A 15449-nucleotide genomic window follows, 5' to 3' on the forward strand; every position below is an offset into this window, starting at 1 on the left:
AAGAGCCATCATCAATGGATCTCTGATAACATGATCAAACATGGACCAAAAGCGTAGATCCACTTACTTTTCCCCCACGGAATTGGAAATTCTAATGAACGCGTATGCCGAGCAGTTACCCATTTTAACAAATGGGTAACTGCTCCCGCGGCAGCGAGAGTGTGAGAGAGAGCTCGGCAGGAAATAGCTGAACAAGTCAATGCGTGAGTAAAATAAATTAGTAAAATAAAATAAAAATAAGAGGAAAGTTTAATATCTTCCACTTATTCAATATGCAATGTGTGTGTGTGTGTGTGTGTGTGTGTGTGTGTGTGTGTGTGTGTGTGTGTGTCAATTTACGCAGGAACAACCCGAGTTGCCCCAAGAGGACTTGGCAGCAAATGAAGATGAAGTACAAAAATATAGTTCAAACAGGTAAACTAATGTTTAATTGAAATCAAATCAATTGTGCTGTTTTGCCTGCTCTACCTAAACAGCTATATTCAACATGTGATGGGCCTATATTTAAGCAGTAAATGTAAGTAGTACATTTCTCAGCCACCCCAACACTGCCAATATTTAATAGGATTTAGATATATTAGAAGGCTACTCCTAGGCAAAATGCATTATATATATATATATATATATATATATATGTCTTCAAAATAGCGCTTACTGAATATTAGGGTAACATTTTCCTCCATGTTAGCAAATCGAAAAAAAAGCAGAGCCCCGGCAGACTGGAGGGGGTCCACCTCTGCAGCCCTCACAGAGGCTGAGGAGATGGCCCTCAGCCAACAGAGTATGGGTCCTGTGGCTGAGGGCATCCCTGGGGGGAGCTCCTCTGATCCCCCCCACCCCCCCGGATAGAAGTGCCTTTATAAGAGGTTGGTTATTCAAAATAATTAAATATGTACACGCAACCCAGCGCGTTGCAAATTTGATGGGGCAATATTCTGGCTCAAGTAATAATTTCACTGTCTAATCATCTTCTTCCAGTTACTGATGGCGTCATCGCCCCACTTGAACCAGATGCCCTCACCAACCTCCATGCAATTGTAACAATTCTTCACCTTCCACAGATTATTAATAATGTCTTGGTAATTGCTGAACACAACCGTTAATGTCATTACAGGTAGATGATGGAGAAACATTGTCTGCGGCATTCGAAAGGGAAGAGGAAAGGCCTATTGAGGTTAACACCTTTTAAAAATAACCTTTAAAAGTTGATGATAGCGTTGTACAATTTAAAACTGACATCTTCTTTCTCTCAAACAGGATGAAATCGAATCCAATGAGAGGCCATCCACTTCTAAATCACAGCTGACCTCTGTAAGATTCTCCCTGGAATTATAATGAAACGCTCTACTTGGCACTGTGAAATCCAATCTCATTTTTTGCATTCCTATAGCTTCCAGTCAAAGACTTATATATAATCTATCTAGAAAAGCAAATACACAAAGCAGACTTGGAAATGGACCACCTTAGGCAAAAGATGCAAAAGGATGCTTTGGAGATCCACATTTTGGAACATAAGTTAAAGGTGGGTGAGGTGCAAACTGGGATACTGTTCCCTGCTCTAAAAACATACCCAATATGAATTATTTGTTTTGTGCTTCCAGGAAATAAAGAAATCCTCATAAAAAGTAGATTGTCTTTATTAGAACACGGGCTGTGGTGGGACAAGTTATTTTGTTGAACAGTTTACTCAAAGGGTTTTACTCCAGTGAACAATGCAGACGATTATGCTGAGCATGTGCATGTAGAGAAAAAGCATCTGGTTAAAAGCAGTACCAGGGTATTTTCTGCCCTGCATTCTTAATATGCGTTTCTTGACTTGCAGCAGTTATAGGTCCGTGGTTAGTCAGCTACTCTGATCATTGGAAAGCCACAACGTTAAAGTGACTGTAGTACAGAGCGGGTGGGATGCACGGGGCGGATCATTCTGCAAATGCGTAAAAAAAATAAATTAAACTTAAAGCATGCCCCCGCTGCGTTTGAGAGTTAACATGGGGGCTGAGAAGGTGGTCTAAATAAATGATAGATTGCGCTGAAAAACGATAGCGCTCGTGAAGAATATTATCAGGAAAATAAAGTATATCCAGCCGGCGTCTTACTAATCGTTCCTCACGGAGATTCCCTCTGAGGATCGCAGCCTCTACGTCCGCAGGCTCTCGTAAATATCCATAACTGCCGTCTGATGATGGTTAAAGGCGTGTCTAATTTCTGATTGGCTAACTAAGTCAAAACAGTTGCCATGCGACTTTGTTGGTTGACCGGTGATTTAACAAATGACACCATATCATTCAGATACAATCCACAAGTTCTATTTCATGTAGGCTACGCCGTCTAGGCTTCGCCTTATGGGCTTGTCCCGTGCGCGCGCCTGCGACTATGCACCTATCAGCGTGGGCACCGCCCACATTTCCCACGGTATCGTGTCTATATAACGCGGTGTATACCGTCGCTCATCCTCCCTTTTCTTTCAGCACTTGTGCTTATCAGCGAGAAATTGAGAACTACAATTAAGAAGATGAGAACTTCAACACGGATCTCCCAAGCCGGTGGCAGCGGCTCGGGCGAGGCCGCGGACAAACGGCCCTTTTCAGGGCCACCTGAGAGCGCTCCTAGAGCTAGGTCCTTTTCAGGACTCCTATGCGCCTCCTGTCCCGCCTCCCTGGCACCGGGTGACGGGCACTTGGCGTGCTTTTGGTGCCTCGGCGCCGACCACGCCGCGGCTGCTATGGCGGCCCCCGTCTCCTGTGTCGCCTGCCGGGAGCTGCCTGAAGAGGGGATCCTCTCCAGGCATCTCTTCTTTTCCCCTGCGGTGGAAATGGCTGACGCCATCGACCTGTTCTGACCTGACGTCGACGATGGCATCATCGACGCCTCCCTGGACGACGTCTTCGGCGACTCGGCGTCCGGTTTTTTCCCGCTCTCGGGTTACAACCGCCACCGTCATACAACACGAGGGTCCGCGCCGGATGACCGATCTCTTCCGGGAGATCATGGGTGAGGCGGCGGCCATCAAAGGGATTCCCATGCCGGTCCCGCCTCTCGCCCCCGTATCTGACGATATGCAGGGCGAGTGCTTTCGCACCCCATCTTTTTCCCGGCGGGTTACCCAGTGCCCCTTGTTCCCGCCTTTGCAGCACTTGTTTATTGCTGCCGGTGAGGACCCTTCGACCCTGAAGGCTCCGGTAAGATCCTACACGGATTTCACCAACGTGGAGGGGTGGGCCGATACTCAGGCGAGGGGGATCCCTCGCCTGGAGCCTCGCCTGGAGCCTCCCCTGGCAGCGCTTCTCTGTCCGGGCGCCGGGCTCCTTAACGAAAAGCCGCTGCCCCCCGACCGCCTCCAGAAGCAGATTGTCGGCCTAACGGACAGGGTGTTCGTTTGTGCCTCTCAATCCGCGGCGGCGGTCAACAACATCGCCCTGCTCTCCTCTGCCATGGTCTCCTTGTCGGCTGACAGGGAGGCCTACGGCCCGGAGGAAGCCGCGAGATGGCTGGCGGTTTCCCGCTTTTCCAGCGCCATCCTCCAGCTATGCCAGCCGATAGCCGTTTCGGCCGGCCAGCATATGGCGTGGGCTACCATGATTCAAAGGGTCATATGGCTCTCCCACACTGCGGTGCCGGAACGAGAGCGGGCCAGCCTCGTCCAGGGTCCACTAGCGCCGGATGGCCTATTTGGTCCCAGGTTCTCCGAGGTGCTCGCGCACCAGCAGTCAGTCCGTGAGAATCGTTCCCGGTTCGGGACGATTCTCACGGGCTCCTCCCGCCAGCAGGCTGAGAGGAAGCGCGCTCTAGGCCGGTCCCAGCGTTCCATGGGACCGCCTCCGACTCCAGCCCCGGTGCAGCAGCCGCAGCCGCAGCCGCCGCGCACGGGGAGAGCAGCAGCGGCACGGACCGGGAAGTTCCGGACGCTTGCTCCTACTTTTTCTTTCCCTATTAAAGAAAAGAGTAAAGACCGTTCGGCCGAACGGCAGTACATGGTACCTAAAGAGCGATATTCCCCAGGCCACATGCGTCCTACGCTTGTGGTGCGCTCCTCCATGTTGCCTATTTCCCCCTCTCAGCCCGGTGGCTGTAGGGTGACGGTCGGACGGCGTGTTCACATGGCCTCTGGTTCACCTGCTTCTAAGAAGAGCCTCATGGACGGATCAGAGACTCGTTGCATGAGCCCGTGGATACGGCCGCTTGTACCGGTCTCCTGGTTCCCCACATTATAGGTGAGGAGATGGGTCCGCGCGCTGTGGCTACAGCCTGCGGACAGCGCATGCGCACAGGTGCTGCGGCCGGACGGCTCGCTCCCGGTTCAGCGGGCACGAGCGCGACGTCTAGACAGCTCGTTGTTTTTTACAGCTGCTAGTTCTGGTACGTCTCCTACGCTCGCTGAGCCTCCTCCCTTTCGTGGGAAGCCCCCCTTGGTTCACACGCAGTGTGGAGGCGGTAGGGGCAGAGGAATACGGGTTATTCCTGGACGGTCTTCCTCAGCTGTCGGCTCGCCCTCTCTCCAACCGCTATGCGTGTTGGCAAGAGCGGTGCGTTCTGCCATCGTGGTTGGACACCACGTTGAGATGGGGCCATCCCATACAGTTCAAGCGTCGTCCCCCACCCTTTATGGGGTTGATGGAGACCACGCTACGGGACCCGGCTGCGAGCACGGCTCTGGCAGCAGAGGTGGCTTGTCTCTTGGTAAAGGGGGCCATCACTGTCGTTCCCCCCCACGAGTCTCACCTAGGTTTTTATTCCCGCTACTTCCTGGTTTCCAAGAAGTCAGGGGAAATGAGACCTATTCTGGATCTTCGCGTGTTCAACAGATTCGTTGCCACGAGGAAGTTCAGAATGCTCACGGTCGGAGCATTGTTCCGGTGTGTGAGAGAGGGCGATTGGTTCACATCCCTGGATCTCAAGGATGCTTACTTCCACGTCCCTGTTCGGCAGGCGCACAGGAAGTTTCTCCGCTTTGCCTTTATGGGGATGGCGTACGAGTACCAGTGTCTGCCGTTCGGCTATTCCCTGGCTCCGCGCACCTTCTCGAAGTGTGTGGAGACGGCGTTGGAACCGCTCAGACGTCAGGGAAAGAGGATTCTCTTCTACCTAGACGATCTGCTTATTCTGAGCAACTCAGAAGAGACCGCGAGAAGGGACACCATGTTGGTGATAAACCATCTCTCCTTCCTGGGTTTTTGCCATCAACTGGGAGAAGAGCTCCCCGCTCCCCAGCCGGCAGACAGTCTACTTGGGGCTTTGCCTAGACTCAGCCACCATGACTGCGATGCTTTCGCCTCCTCAGCGAGACGCCATCCTGTCGGCGCTCTCCCGTTTTCACGTTCGCAGAAACGTGACCGCACTGTCCACCATGCGCCTGTTGGGGCTGATGGCAGCTGCCCACCCCGTGGTCCCCCTGGGTCTGCTTTTTATGCGCAGACTCCAGCGGTGGTTTGCTCGCCAACGGTTGGACCCCAGGCGACACAAGCTCAGGGTGCTCCTCGTCCCCCGTTCGGTGTCGCCAGACCTGGAATATTGGAAAGGACCCTCCGCCCTTCTCAAGGGTGTTCCCCTGGGCAGGGTGGCGTCCTACGTAGTGGTCTTCACGGACGCCTCGTTGACGGGTTGGGGAGGAACGTGCCTCTCTCACTCGGTCGGAGACGAGTGGCGCACGCCCCCTACAGCACACATAAATGTGTTGGAGCTCGACGCTGTGAGGAAAGTGCTGTTGCATTTCTTTCACCTGGTGCGCGGCCGCCACGTTCTGATCAGGACAGACAGCGTGTCGGCGGCGGCGTACATCAACAGACAGGGGGGAGTCCGCTCCCCTGCTCTCCACCGTAAGGCGGTCGAGCTCTGGCTTTGGGCTCATCAGTATCTCCGCAGTCTGAGAGCCCTGCATATCGCGGGCACCCAGAACTTTGGGGCGGACCTCATGTCTCGAGGCGGTCCCCGCCGAGACGAGTGGCGGTTACATCCCGACATTGTCAGACTGATCTGGCAGAGGTTCGGGACAGCGCAGGTGGACCTCTTCGCGTCCCGGGAGAACACGCACTGCAGGTGGTCTACTTCTTCCCTCTATGCGGCGAAGTGGTGCGCCTTCTCTAATTGGTGTGAGACGAACCACGCTGTCCCATCTCAATGCGAGGTGGGAAGCGTGCTTTCGTTTCTGCAAAACTTATTGGAAAAAGGTTTGGCCTTCTCCACTATCAAGGTCTATGCGGCAGCCGTTTCGGCTGGCCATGCAGGCTGTGATGGTGGACCGATCTTCAGCCATCCACTGGTCAAGAGATTCTTGCGTGGGGCTAGACGGGTTAGGCCTGTTTCACGCGTGCTTACACCACGCTGGGATCTCCCCACCGTGTTGCGCGGATTGTCCAGGGATCCTTTCGAGCCTCTCTCTCAGGCCCCTTTGGATGCCCTGTCATTTAAGACGGCGCTCTTGTTGGCCTTGGTTTCTGCCAAGCGGGCCGGTGAGCTAACCGCTCTGTCTGTCAGCCCGAGTTGCTTGTTGCTAAACGAGGACAGCTCCTTCGCGTTGCTCAGACCTAATCCTTCGTTCCTCCCGAAGAACATTAATAGTTCTTTTCGGTCGAGGGATATTGTGCTTAAGGCTTTTCACCCCCCGCCTCATTCTAGTGAGGCAGAGGCGGAGTTGCATCTCCTGTGCCCGGTTCGGGCGTTGGCTATGTACGTGAATCGCTCGGCAGCGTTCCGCTCCACACAACAGTTGTTTGTGTGTTATAGCGACGCTAGCAGGGGCCGCGCTCTCTCTAAGCAGCGGTTTTCTCGCTGGGTATGTGAGGGTGTTTGCCTAGCCTACTCTCGGCAGGGCTTGGCGCCACCGTTGGGCGCTAAAGCTCACTCCACACGGAGCGTGGCCGCTTCAACGGCTCTACTCAAGGGCGTTTCGGTGGAAGACATCTGCGCGGCTGCGTCTTGGTCTTCCCCCGGCCCCTTTGTCCGTTTTTACATGTTAGACATGTCCAGGGGCTCACTCGGCAACTCTGTGCTAGAGTCCGGGACCCCTTTTACGGCTTAAGAATATAGACATGTTCTTTAAAGCGTCGTGGTTGGATTTCCTCTCGCCGGCTGGCGAGTTGGACTTGATTACCAGTCTTACTCTCCCACCTTTTTTCAAATGAAAAACAGGCTAGGGGGTTTTCTATTGGCTCGCCAATTGTCTGGTGGTTTTGTTTACCAGTGTGGCACTCCCGCCGTTTTCTTCAAATAAGAAACGGCCGAGAGAGTCCCATTATTGGAGAGCCGAATTCCGTAGCTCCGCCCCCGGTGGTAGCGGACCTAATGGAAACCTAGTTGCTCTGGTTTTTCTTTTCCTTTCATGGGTTCCATGAAGCACGGAATAGAGCCGGAGTCTTTACACTCACTTTTTTCTCCCTTGATCATTATGGCGACACATTAGTGCCATAATTCACTGATGTGATAAAAGATGCATTCGGGCGTATTATATTATTCCACACGCGTAGATATTAACTGCGAGCGCGCAAATGATCTCTGCGCGCGCGCAAATTACCTCTGCGCGCGCAAAACAGCCTCTCGCGCGCGCAAATTACCTCAGCGCGCGCAAAACAGCCTCTCGCGCGTAACAGCCTCTCGCGAAAGATCTTTTTACGCTCGCTCGAATTTAATTTTGGCACTATGGGGGAGGGAACCAAGGCAGGGCGGGCTTTCCTATGATTGGCCGTTTCTGAAGCGCGATATTTGATTGACAGCCCTCCTCAGCCTTCCTCTCATTCAATTCCAATCTGAATTGTACAGTAAATGGCTGAAACGATAGTTACGTATTGTAACTCTAGATTCTATGAGTATAGGCACAGCCTTTTAAGGCTATTGCTATTGGGTTATCCCTAGGCGTGAGCCGTAGCACTGAAAAATGTGTAATCCCCGACCACCAACAGCGTGGGCCTCAATTACGTCCGCGTGCGTCGTGCCTCAACGACGTCCGCATTTCGCAGATATAGTCGGGCGCCGGCGGACGTTCTGCTCCCAATAAACAGCTTTTCTTCAGCTATTTAAAGGACAATGAGGCCGACACTTAAAAGGCTGCGCCTATACTGATAGAATCTGGAGTTACAATACGTAACTCGTTTCAGCCATTTACTGAACAATTCAGAATTGAATGAGAGGAGGGCTGAGGAGGGCTGTCAATCAAATATCGCGCTTCAGAAACGGCCAATCATAGGAAAGCCCGCCCTGCCTTGGTTCCCTCCCCCATAGTGCCAAAATTAAATTCGAGCGAGCGTAAAAACATCTTTCGCGAGAGGCTGTTACGCGCGAGAGGCTGTTTTGCGCACGCTGAGGTAATTTGCGCGCGCGAGAGGCTGTTTTGCGCGCGCAGAGGTAATTTGCGCGCGCGCAGAGATCATTTGCGCGCTCGCAGTTAATATCTACGCGTGTGGAATAATATAATACGCCCGAATGCATCTTTTATCACATTAGTGAATTATGGCACTAATGTGTCGCCATAGATCATTGCCTTGCTTGATCTAGGAGGAATTTGTTTTTTATAAAGCTGTTGTGTTTTACACTTCCTTGGCTTTTTGAGTCTTAATGTGTTCTGGTGACTTAGGTCTTTTTGACTGGGGTCCAGCAGGAGTACATTGATCGGGCTCCGCTCGCAGCTTCACCTTAGCCCATAAGGCGAAGCCTAGACGGCGTAGCCTACATGAAATAGAACGATAGTTATGTTATTATAACTCTAGTTCTATGATTGTAGGCGTAGCCGTCTGGTTTCCCACCTGCTGTACCCTCCAATTGCTGAAAGAAAAGCTTGGAGGATGAGCGACGGTATACACCGCGTTATATAGACACGATACCGTGGGAAATGTGGGCGGTGCCCACGCTGATAGGTGCATAGTTTGAATTTTCAGCGCGCGCAGGCGCGCGCACGGGACAAGCCCATAAGGCGAAGCCTAGACGGCTACGCCTACAATCATAGAACTAGAGTTATAATAACATAACTATCGTTTCCTGGGGCGGTTGCTGGGGAAACGTTTGTGGGCCACACTTCCGGTCGCCCACTACGCGTCGCGCCACAGCTGTGTTTTTACCTGATCAGCTGGCAGGCTATCACATCACTCGCTCTGTCACTGAATAAACTGATGGCTTTAAAAAGCTCGGGAACAACGTGTGCCGTTCGAGGATGTACTAACAACCGGACGAAACTAAATAATTGGTTGAAATCGGAGTGTTTTGACCACAAGCCGAAAAATAAAGCAGAGTGTTCGTGCCCGAAATGGTACAGCTTCCATCGACTGCCCAATAATGAAGAGGCTAAAATAAATTGGCTGAAGAACCTGAACTTAAAACAACCTCCGAAATGTTATGTCTGTTCGTTTCATTTTGTGGACAAAGCGCCAACGGAAGAAAACCCTTACCCAATGCTTTTTCTGGGTTATGAGAAGCCACCTGAGAAGAAACGCCGAAGAGTCGTCAGGATGAGTGTTGACAGTCAAGTCGCAACAACAACAGGTATGCTAAATTTGATATCGACGCATTTTTTTTTTATGTAACATTACGGTAGCATACAGTATACTCTATTTACGTTGGTTAAGTCAATGGTGTATCCTCACTTTCATCCTTAATTTAGAAATGATCATAGGTCAGTGTCCTGTTAAAACCTTGTCTAGATCTATTCTGTACACCAATGCATGTTTAGACCCTCATCCAATTATCTCCATCTATGTCTCCATATTATTATTACCTGCAGACCAAGCTGTGATGGTGTTCGAGCAACCTCAAACCTTCAAGGATGCCCAAACACAGTGGATGGATCCAGCTGAGGAGGACCATACCTACTCTAAAGGATCCATCCTTATATGTGACATGATCATCACACCTGCCCCTGAGATCTCACAGTCCATTGCAGAGGTTACACTGAAAGGTGATAAAGACTGTCTGCTGTACACAGGGATTCCTCTACTTGTGTTCAACACTCTTGTCTCCTGTCTACGAGGTTTTGTGCGCCAGTCATCAAAAATGCCAGCTCAAGATGAAGTTTTGTTAACACTCATGAAGCTCAGACATAACTTTGCTGTAGCTGATTTAGCGAGGCGCTTTAAAAGATCAGCCAGTCAGGTCAGTAAAACACTTACGCATTGGGTTGATATCCTTGCTGAGCAAACCAGGGACCTCATTCCATGGCTGCCCCGTGACACTATAAAAGCAACTATGCCAAAGGTTTTTCTGCCACATTTCTCTGATTTAACTTGCATCATTGACTGCACAGAGAGTGTTCTGCAAAAAGCCAAAAACTTAGACTCGCGCTCAGAGTCTTACAGCCATTACTATGCAAGTAACACTGTACCTTGTTGCCATTGCTCCATCAGGGATGCTGATGTTTATTTCAGAGGCTTTTGGTGGGAAGTGTAGTGACAGGTATATTACACAGAACTCAGGGTTTCTTGATTTTTTACGTCCTGGTGATGTGGTGATGGGGGACCGTGGGTTCACAATTAGAGATCTTGTTGAGGAGAGGAGGGTAAGGCTAGTCATACCTGCGTTTACACGCAAACGCAGCCAGCTAACCAATGAGCAAGTGACTCAGATGAGACGGATAGCAAATGTACGCATTCATGTGGAACGGGCTATGAGAGCTTATCTCCAGCAATTAATATCTTACATATTATTAAACAACATCTTGTATATTTATGAATTACATTTATTTATTCCTATTTTTTATTTTTTTTATTTTATACATACTCATTTATTTATAGAGAGAAACATACATAGATGCATATATATATATATATTGTACAGAGATAGATGCAGAGATACACTCACAGATTCATACATAGTATTAAGATGGATACAGAGAACAGTGTAGATACTTTATAAATTTAGAAAAAATAGACAGGATAATTCTAGAGATAATTACATATATACAAAGATGAAAAAGGTCACTTCTGAATCACATTCATCACATTGTTGAAATGGGGTTAATGTCATATTCTTTTTTTCTTTTTACAATAGAACACAAAAAATGTATTTGTACATATTTTATATGAAGTTTTATTTATACTACAAATGTAAATAGTAACACAATAACAATTTATTCATACATATATATATATATTAAGTTTTATTTATACTTCAAATGTATTTGAACCATTGTTTTGTTATTTTTGCATCTCACAGAGTGAGACTTATTGCCAACTGATATGTTGTTTAATTACAAAACTGTTCGAGGTACTTGGGGGCAGAGATGTAGTTTATTTTCTCCAAAATCATCGCCAACCTGGGAAGCATATGTAGAAAAAAAAAATGTTCCAGTTGCTCTACTTGTTTGTCAGTGTAATCTTTGTCAAATGGAATTTCCAATTCTAAATGTTCCTTTTGTGTCCAGATAACCAATGTGCATCTCTGTAGACCAAGGCACATCATAGCCACCTGTGTCTAAAATAATAGAAAATAAATGAATGAATATTAGTTCACATTATATTGTTTATCTCTTGTAATCGGCTAATGCAGCTAGTATTTCTTGCCATTAAAAACAACCCTGCTTACCTGAAGGTAGTATCCAGCTCTTCCATTTGGCAAAACAAGGTACTTTCCATCATCCAAGATTTTGATGTCACCGTTTGGCCGGGTGAGAAATTCTTCGAGAGACATCAGACTCTTGAAGGGGCACTTGATCTCAAGAAGTTTTGTCCCATCAAGGATCCCATCTGGACTGGCTGCCAACCAGGGGTGGTCAGGATGCACCACAAGTCCTTTGTTGTGCACATCATGCCCTCTGCTCTCAAGGAGTGTGATGACCCTGACTTCATTGTCAGAGCCATATTTCGTGGCTGTGTTCCCGGTGAAGGTGGGGTACACGTGCTCATTGAGAAACTTTTGGGGGTCTGTGGTGTGTCGTTTGGGGACTCGTTTCACTGTGCTTGCAGTGAGACGCAGTTTCCTAGCGTCATGCCAAACCTGTGACCTACTCTGGGTCTTTGTGTCCATTTCCAATGTGGATATTTGATTGGGGGACAAAGCAATGTATGATTGGTAAAACACTGAACACTTCCTACATGTCAGATGTGTGCTATGATCAGTATGGTTCTCAATTTGTAATTCTGAATCTTGGTTTGGCCCTGTGCTAGGTTATACATCTGCTCTGTAAGCAAGCTGGATAATACCATGATTTTGAAGCTGATAGAGTGGAGCCATGATTGAGGAGTTGATGTGTGTTTTGAAATCCTCATGGTTACTGAAGAGTCGGGGAGAGGGTGTGGAATTGTTTTGTTCTGGCCTTGATGAATGGGGATATGTGTCCTGGCGTCTGTGGCGCCTAAAATTAATATGCTTTGCCTTTACCAGACCAACATTCCTCTTTGCACCAGTATTCCACTTCCTTTGCACATCAGTACATGCTGTCCCTGTCACACCTTGCCTGACTGCATTCTCAACCTACAAGAAGGAATGGTTTCACATTTTCTTATTATCACATGTTGAAACCGACTTATATGCTTAAAGGTTGTATCAGCGATGTTTGGGTGACGTCCGGTGACGTTCTGTTGGTATTTGAAGCAAGATCCCAAACAAACAGAGCCAGCTCGCCCCTCCCTTCCGTGTTAATGCATCCAGCAAAAACTATCATGAACGCAGCGCAAAGAAAACACAACACCCACCCCTGGTCAGTGATTGGTTGGAATACTATTTATTTCGGTTTTGAGTGGTTGTTTTAGTACCATGTTTTTGTGGACGATCTCGGAGCATAGGCTGCAGAGACGCCAAAATGCTGCTGTACGTTATCCTCGGCCATTTTTTAACTTCGTCTTCCCATGCAGTAACTGCAGAGGGCAAAGGAATAATTATGTTGCCGTTTTTTAACTCGGTGAGGTTGTGTTCCCACATTGTAATTGATTAATGACAGCTGGTGATTGTTTACGTCGATCTTGTAGTAACCGCCGGTTACTAACCGGAAGTGGAGCCCACAATTCGCGCTAAGCATCATGGGGCGTTGGAAACTTGTGGATAGATTAAATGCATTTATTTGCAATATTTTACCACTTTATCGCATTCTGTGTCACTATTTAGAACGACAATACACAAGCCATGAATTTTAACTGATTAGTATCAGTTATCATCACCATTTCCTCTCCCCTTGTATCTTTTTCCGCTGTTGTATTTATTATCTAGTTGTTTTGTTTTTTCTCTATACTGTGTTTAACAAATGTTCAGTGCCTGTTTATTGTCCCTGTTTGATGTCTAATGTTATTTTATTTACATTTTGTTTTACCTTTACCGTACAGTGTCCTTGGGTGACATGAAAGGTGATTGAAATTAAATGTATTATTAAGATCGCTTTTGCACAATAGAATCAAAAGCTCAAGGGTCAGAACGCATTCCCCCTACAGTTTGACAAACTTTTTTTTTTTTGCCAGTTTGGCAATTGAAAGTGGTCTGTACGAAAAACCTGGTCAATGTTACATACTTTTTCCACAAGAAATGGGAGGTTTATCTCTTTCAAATGACTTACTGCAAAACCTACTATTAAACAAGTTCAAAATGTATTTGGACAATGTAAATTTATTTATTGTGCCCAACAATGGTTTTACAGCACCACAGGTATCATCATTGACTAATAACATTGAATTGAAGAAAACTCTATGGCTGAGCACAACTATTATCTGGACATTATCCTGTCCTTAAAAGTTTAAAGGCTGTGTAATTGGGCGTTGAATGAGGGAATAAGTGCCTCAATAAAACACTTTCATTCAATCTGTAATAAAGCTGGTCTTTCCCCTCCCTCTACCATAGTATGTCTTATTTGCCCTCTTAATTTTTTCCATTTCTTTTAGGGAGTGGTTAGGGCGGTAATGTATTTTCTTACCTCACCTTGCCTTGTATGCATGTCTTTATTTTCTCAGAAAGGCAGAGAGGCAGTGAATGCAGGAGAAATAAAAAAAAATGCAACATCGAAAAAGCAAATTGATGTGTCAGTTTTAATCCATCACAACTGTTACGTTTGCAATTTACCTGTTGTGAGTGTTTCTAGCGAGTGAGTGCGTTTTAGAACAAATTAGTACACCAGTCTCCATCTGAGACTTAAACGCTGCTGAACCTTTTTCCCAGATGGAAATTTAAAATATTTTAAAATGTGCAATTTATTTACTCTCAATAAACATTGGCTGCATTACTTCTACAAAAATGAAGAAGGGTCATTGCCGCACGGTGAGTCTTTATGATGTGCCATCCTTTTTTCTAAATAAACATCTCTAGTTGTAACGACATTTTTCGTTGTTTGTTTTCAGGTAAACCTCTCATTGGTGTATTTATAAGCTTGCATGACCTAACCCCAACGACATCCCTATTTATTGTCGGTTGCTATAGCGGTGCGCATAGACGCGTGGCTTGGAGCTCCTCCGGATGGTGCCTTCTCTAGTTTATTAATGTACAGTTTAATTTATGTCTTAGTTTTAGTAGCGGTAGACAATTGCTCGGCACACACCTACAGCAGACACGACTTGCTGGGGATCGGTACACACAGCGAAAGGGCCGTCTCAGCTGAGTACCTCGGCGAACACGGAATACCCGAAGACATCGCCCGGACACCGGGTGACAGTTGGTTCATGGTCCCGGATCGGAAGCGCAAGCGTCGACGAAGGGATCGTAAGCAACGACGGGGCCGCAGGGGAGGACTGTTAGCGAGGATGAAGAGATGCCCGGACAAACCGGCATTGCCGAGTATTTTCCTTTCCAACGTTAGATCAATCGCTCTAAAGATGGACGAACTGAGACTGCGGGTTACAACTAACAAAATCGTGAAGGATAGCTGTGTGCCTATTTTCACGGAAACCTGGCGCCTGTACTACGAAGCTCAATTAGAGGGTTAGCGAGGTATGTTGAGCGCAAAGCCTGGGTTAGCTGGACCACAAAAGTCGATCTCTTTTAGCGTCGCTGTATCACCATGGTGACTTATGCTCTCCACCAAACCTGGTTGGGAGCAGATTTTCAGCTAATGGCGCTTTTCCACTGCAGGGTGCGGTACGGTTCGGTTCGCAAAGGTGCGGTGCGAATTGCGTTTCCACCGCCAAAAGTGGTCGTGACCCGGACTGGGCCGTACTCGTTTTTCCCTCGTCGTCAGTACTCCTCCGTTGGGGTACTGACACGCCTGAAAGGGTGCCGGTAAATTCGAGCTACACCCCCCCTCCGTTGATTGGTCGACAGAATCGTCACTTCCGGGCGACATGGAGATAAAAACAAACAAACAGTAGCCTCGAGGTATTATTCTTTACAATTAAGGAGGTGGAGACGTTCCTCTGCATTCTTGGGCAGGAAGACGTTGTTTACGATGTTTACGTAGCTGCCGCGGCGATCGACATCCGGCCTACCATAAAGGGTACTGTCGGCGGTGGAAACGCGACCTCGGAACTGAGCTGGGCTATACCGCCCCCTCCCTACCGGACTGAGGCGAACCGAACCGTACCGCACCCTGCAGTGGAAACGCGGCATTAGTCTACCCGGAG

The sequence above is a fragment of the Gadus macrocephalus genome, chromosome 5 (genome assembly GCF_031168955.1).
Source record: "Gadus macrocephalus chromosome 5, ASM3116895v1".
In the NCBI taxonomy this organism is placed as follows: Eukaryota; Metazoa; Chordata; class Actinopteri; order Gadiformes; family Gadidae; genus Gadus; species Gadus macrocephalus.